A 5909-nucleotide genomic window follows, 5' to 3' on the forward strand; every position below is an offset into this window, starting at 1 on the left:
CTCCCTTAAATACTGACGATTGTCCTGTACTAATTTAGAGATTATTCATTGTTACTTTGTAACCTGTGTATTCTCTCCTTGCAAGAATAAACTGTTTATTGTGGATTTGAGTTTTCCTCTGTCTTACCTACCATTTTCATAAATTGTTTGGACTTTAGAAATTGCCATCACATGAACAACCTCAGATCCTTTTAACTTGGATTTCATGTTATTCTAGTGCTTATTTTTTTATGACGAGGTTTTTGAGGAGGAAAACAAGCTGGTCAACATGTCCAGCTTTCAGAACACTTCTGAAATGATGTTACCTGGTGTAGAACATTCTCTACACAGAGACACTTGTGCCAGGAAAGCACAGGAAACACTTTGCTACTCTGGGTAGCTGAGGGTACTCATGTTCGTGTGCCTTCCACCAACATTTTCTGGGAGTGACAAAGGGGTTTCCTGTCTAAACCTCTTAACCTCAGCTACAGCAGCATCATGTGCAGATTTTGGTGCAGCACTGTCTTTGGCAGAGGCAAACATAGCTCCAAGCAAGTCAGCCAATGCACCTGAGCTCCTGGGTCTGTTCATGGGTGGCTGGGAGGCAGGGGCAGGGATTGGTTAGTCTCCTCCACCGTACTGTCAACCACGTCTTGCTGCTAAAAAAAACATCAAAGCATCAAATTAAACTAGTATTCATTTTACATTATTTTAAATTACCTACCACAACACAGTCTGAGGCCAAATTCATCCTATTGCACATTTCTGTTTTTGTACATAATTATTTAAGTCCAACTATTAAAACTAAATGTCATCAATATATTTAATTTGTATTTATTTACTCAGATGTATAAACTTATAACCTTTAATGCATGTAATAAAAACAAATAGCCTAATGTATTTATTTCTGCTGCTTCCTAATAGCAGACACCACAGCATCAGTCATTTTGGAGTAGGTCTCACTGGTCTCTGTTTCAGACAGAAACGATAGATCCTTAAACCTAGGATCAAGATCTGATGCCATGCACAGTGTCTTCCTCTAATTGGCATATCTCTTTCCCAGATCTTTTGCTATAGCAGCATTGATTTCCTTCATTATCTGTGTCATTCAGGCTTTCTTCTGTGCCCACGACAAGCTTGGCATGAAGTGGTGCAATGATAGACATAGTGGGCATGCTCTACTCTGACATAACCAAGGTGTCATCCTTCATTGGCTTGAGTGCCTTGAGCACTTCCTCAACACATGATGTCAGTCTTGCTCAGGGTGAAGATTTCCTTTTCACTCTTTCTGACCTCTGTTGAATGGAACGTAGAGACGACCTGTCAGACCCTGGATGGTGAAATGCACCCTGGAACATGCGTGCCATGTTACAGTACTCCTCTGGGATGGGGACTGGGCTATCCACTTTGGAAGTACAAAGGAAAGTAGGCAGACACCTGCCCTGACGCTCCTGCGACCAACTCAGCACCTTCCCTGAAGGCCATGAGATCACAAAATTAAGGAGCCCTAATACAATGGGGAACGTAGGGGAGTCTATAACAGAGGGACAATACCTTTCATTGCCTACCGTTCTCCACTGGTGTTGAGGGCGCAGAAACTTCCTCTACTATACCCAACCATAGGGGCCAGTTATCTAGGGCAGTAACTGGATGTGGAGTACATAAAGGGATTAACAGAATGTGTAAACACATGGCTAGTAACCAGTCTATGAAACTACCGACTGCACCAGAATCTATTAAGGCCCATAGAATCAGGACAGTCGAGAAACTGGATAAATGATGGCATTTCCACCTCATTTGACCTAGAATGGTGAGTCTGTGTACATGCCTCATTTCTCATGATGAACAAAAAAGCCTCAAGAATCCATAATGTCCGCCATCTTGGATTTTCCTGTACAGTGAAAATTTGGCAAAACTTGTACAAATGTACTTAAAATTAACAATGTGTCACATTGACCTGCCATTTGGCGTACAGGTTTCACATACATGCCTCCCTATAGGGTCATACGGAATAAGAGATACATTACAAGATGCTGGACAAAATGGTCAATTAGTATTTTAAAAAGTATGCGCATTGTTTGTGATCATACCATTAAGGAACAATAACCTATATACTTCATAGTAATTGTGCATGCTGATACAATCTCTATGTGTCACCATGTGCATGTTGACCATATCTCAAAAGACAACGAAACAGCAACCAACAGAATTCTGATAATTTTCGACAAAATCTAATGCTAAATATACTTAAAAATTATTCTACTCCTGAACCATTCTTTGGATTTACTCACCAGTAAATTGCCGGACTCTAAGATATACATCAAAGATGATTTGTCAAAAATTGACTGATTTATGACTACACAAATTGAAACCTTTATGCTAATTCTATAAAAATATAAAAATGAACATAAAATCAACCAATACACCAATTGACCTGACTTTCGGTACATAGGTGTCTCATAAGTGCCTCTCTATAGGGTGATAAGAAATATGAGATATGTTGCAAGATGGTGGAACAATGAACTCAGTAAAAAGGTGCTTAATGTAAGTACATTGGTCAATAGAAGGTAGGTGATACAATGAAGTAACCAACTTCTCTGCTGTCTGTAAAATATAGACCAGGTATACCTACCACAAAGAGACCTGACCCCATTCCTCCGCAGAGGGCACCATAGGCCATGACCTAATAATATTTTCCCGACAATGATGCCATTTCCACCCAGATTTACCTAGAATGCAGATTTTTGTGTTCATGCCTCATTCCCCAGTTGATACAAAATTGCCTCAAAAACCTATCATGTCCGCCATCTGGGATTTTTCTATACAGTGGAAATTTCATGAAACCTATAAAAAAAAAAAAATCAATAAACTGTAACTCTGCACTGTAAGAAAAAAAGTCGTAAAAAAACGGTCAATGACTGGCAGCTACGGCTGCCAAACATTGACCATAAATGTAAGTAAAATACCCTAATTAAAACAATGTGTAAAAACATAAAATTTACAGAAAATGTCATTAAAATGTTTACAGAAAAATACTGTTATTTTACAGTTTTTACCCAAATAATTATGATCAATCACCTTCAATAAAGGGATAATCCAAAAAATTCTACAGAAAAATCCCATTATTTTACAAATTTTACCCAAATAATTATGATCAATCACCTTCAATAAAGGGACAATCCTAAAGATTCTACAGAAAAATACCATTATTTTACAGTTTTTTCCCAAATAATTATGATCAATCACCTTCAATAAAGGGACAATCCTAAAATTCTACAGAAAAAGACCATTACTTTAAAGATTTTTGCTAAATTATTGCGATCAGACACCAAAATATAATCTTCGAAATTACTGTGAAATATCCTCAACTGAAAACATACTCAAGCAATACAAAACATAATTTTCACTGTTTCAATTAAAATGTTGTAGGAAATTAACTACAAATAAAGTAAACACCACTATTGATTCTAAAATCCTTTTATTAAATGTATTCAGATGTAAATTTACAATATCAACCAATTATTCACAAACAGTTCTTTAGAGCCCCCCAGGAGGAACTGAAAAACTAAAAATGGTACTTCTCCATGTGTGTAACGTGTGTCTGTAAGCATTTCTATCAAAATGAGGTCAAGATTTCCCCTTTGAAATGGATGGAGGAAGCAACAAATTGTGCTGTTGAGCTGAGGGAGTTGTGGTCTTCTTCTTCATTCTCCTATCCCTTGGGGGCTCTGTATAAGGTAGTTCTGATAACATTTAAGAATCCTAACTATACAGTGTATTTTAAGTAAAATTAAAACATACCACAAAAGGTCAATTAATCTGTAACAGAGGTGCAACACAGCAGAAAGATCAGACTTCCTCCAAATGGGCAGTAATCGTCTGGATCTGCTCCTGGAGGGGACACAAACAGAGAGAAAATATTACTGAAAGGTCTTTACTGTAAAAAGTAGAATTTTATTTATAGTTCATTTTAAATGAACGCTGCTGGACTTTCAGTGTTGTAGCATTTTCCCAATCAGCTGCAGAAAATAGTGACTACGTTTTAAATGGAAAAAACAAATCAAGAATCCTTAGGTTCTCAGCTCTGCACTGTGGTCAAGCAAACCCACGCCCACAGATCAAGCAGTGTGTACGTTAACACAGCTCCCAGCTAAGGAGCTACAGTGAAGATTTCTGCTAAACACATGGTGTAAATGACAACTTTTCAGGTCAATGTGGCTTGTCTGGACTTTTGAAAACTTGGATTACGATAGACAAGCATTATGAAGGCCTTTTTATGTTTTTGTAAAGTTGTTTTTTAACGTTTGAAACAAAGCCGCTGTTGACTACAGTTGTTTGGGAGGATGCAGAAAGCAGTTTTCATGCGAAACTCCAGGAGTGTTTTGTGAATTGAAAAAAAATAACCTGACCTTCTTTTAGAATGAGGGTTATTTAAAGTGAGATACATTTGTAAACAAACGACTTTACATTTTCTATTAAAGTTAAAGGTTTTTCATATTTACATTTTCATATTTGAAAGAAGTTGTTTAACCATTGTTAACCATTTGCACCACTGGATTCATACACAGCATATAGATGAGTACAATATTGTTTGTCTTTGTGCTGACAAACTGGCAGTACTATGGCCACTAGTATGCACCTTATACATTCACAGTCGTTATGTCAGGATAACATGAATACTCACTGGCTCCTAAGATCTTGTGGCAGGAGACTTTTCATTTCCAAAATGTATGGTTCATGAGGGGAAAACACACAGACAACAAAGAATATTAGCCAGTTTACTGTTGGAGACATAGACATTGAACAATATTAATCAACAGCCTCACACATACATTCATTCATAATATTCTTATTATGACTGATGTGAACTTGGTTTCATTCTCTCTATGTTTTGCCACTGCTTGCCTACCTGTCCCTGGGTTTAATGCTGCACCCCAGTAGCCGGTGATATCTTTCATTTCTGGTTCTTCAGCCTTCTCATGATCACACAGGTGATGCACAACTACAGGTTCTTTGCTGTGTGAAGTACATATGGACACAGTGAAGAATATGGTAAATGGCTAGTTCTTGCATATATAGCATATAAACTGCTACCGTTTTTACACAAGCAAGTACAACGTTATAGCAACGTAACGTAAGTTAACGCTATTTCTGAGCTGTACATTAGGTTGACTCAGCCACAAGTGTCTGTAATGTTAGTACCATAACGTTAATGGTATTATAAATATTTGCTGCCTGTAAACAGAACAAGCAAACCATCTCGACTAAAACCACACTCAATATTAACGTTGTGTTTTGCTAACATGAATCATGCCGAGCTTAACAAGCTAGCTAATGTTAGATAACGTTACCACATTAAGTTATCTGTAACATCAGTTAACGTTAATTCCTCAGCATTTAGCAAAACTAACAGTCTGACAACGTTACAGTCTAAATGATGGATAGGAACACAAACATTACGTTAGATTATTAACTTAGAAAAACAACAGGGAAATGTTTTCTTACCTGATATCGCCAGGATAACGTTATAACTTGAAGTTCATGCTAGGACAGCAAACAGATCCTGACTCTTCCACTTTGTCCATATTCCCATTTTTGTTCTCCGTTGAAATCCCACAACTCATATTCACTCAAATAATAATTTGGCATGCAGATATAAACTTAATTCATTAGGAGTGGAGCGACAGAGTAGCGCTGAAATACTGCAGCATTCAAACTGATGTAGCTACTTTCAAATGAAGGCGCGCTCAGTGCTCATTGGCCTGGATGACAGCCACAATCATACAAATTCAAATTCAAATGGCTTTATCAGATGGCTTTAACACTGTACATATTGGATTTAAAAATATTAATAACAATAATAGGAAACAATATTTACAATAAATTAATTATAATCTATACTTTTTGTAATACTGTAACTATGATTGACT

At 37.1% G+C, this 5909-nt stretch overlaps 1 long non-coding RNA gene across 1 annotated transcript; it reads right to left on the reverse strand.

Annotated features, from left to right (window-relative positions):
* Positions 1–3442: 3442 nt before the first annotated feature.
* Positions 3443–5706, reverse strand: LOC109615508. Its single transcript, XR_002196492.3, has 4 exons — positions 5485–5706; positions 4889–4995; positions 4664–4690; positions 3443–3870 (listed from the first exon to the last, which is right to left on the reverse strand). It is a non-coding gene; the product is annotated as an uncharacterized LOC109615508 (long non-coding RNA).
* Positions 5707–5909: the final 203 nt, after the last annotated feature.

The sequence above is a fragment of the Esox lucius genome, chromosome 8 (assembly GCF_011004845.1).
Source record: "Esox lucius isolate fEsoLuc1 chromosome 8, fEsoLuc1.pri, whole genome shotgun sequence".
Classification (NCBI taxonomy): domain Eukaryota; kingdom Metazoa; phylum Chordata; class Actinopteri; order Esociformes; family Esocidae; genus Esox; species Esox lucius.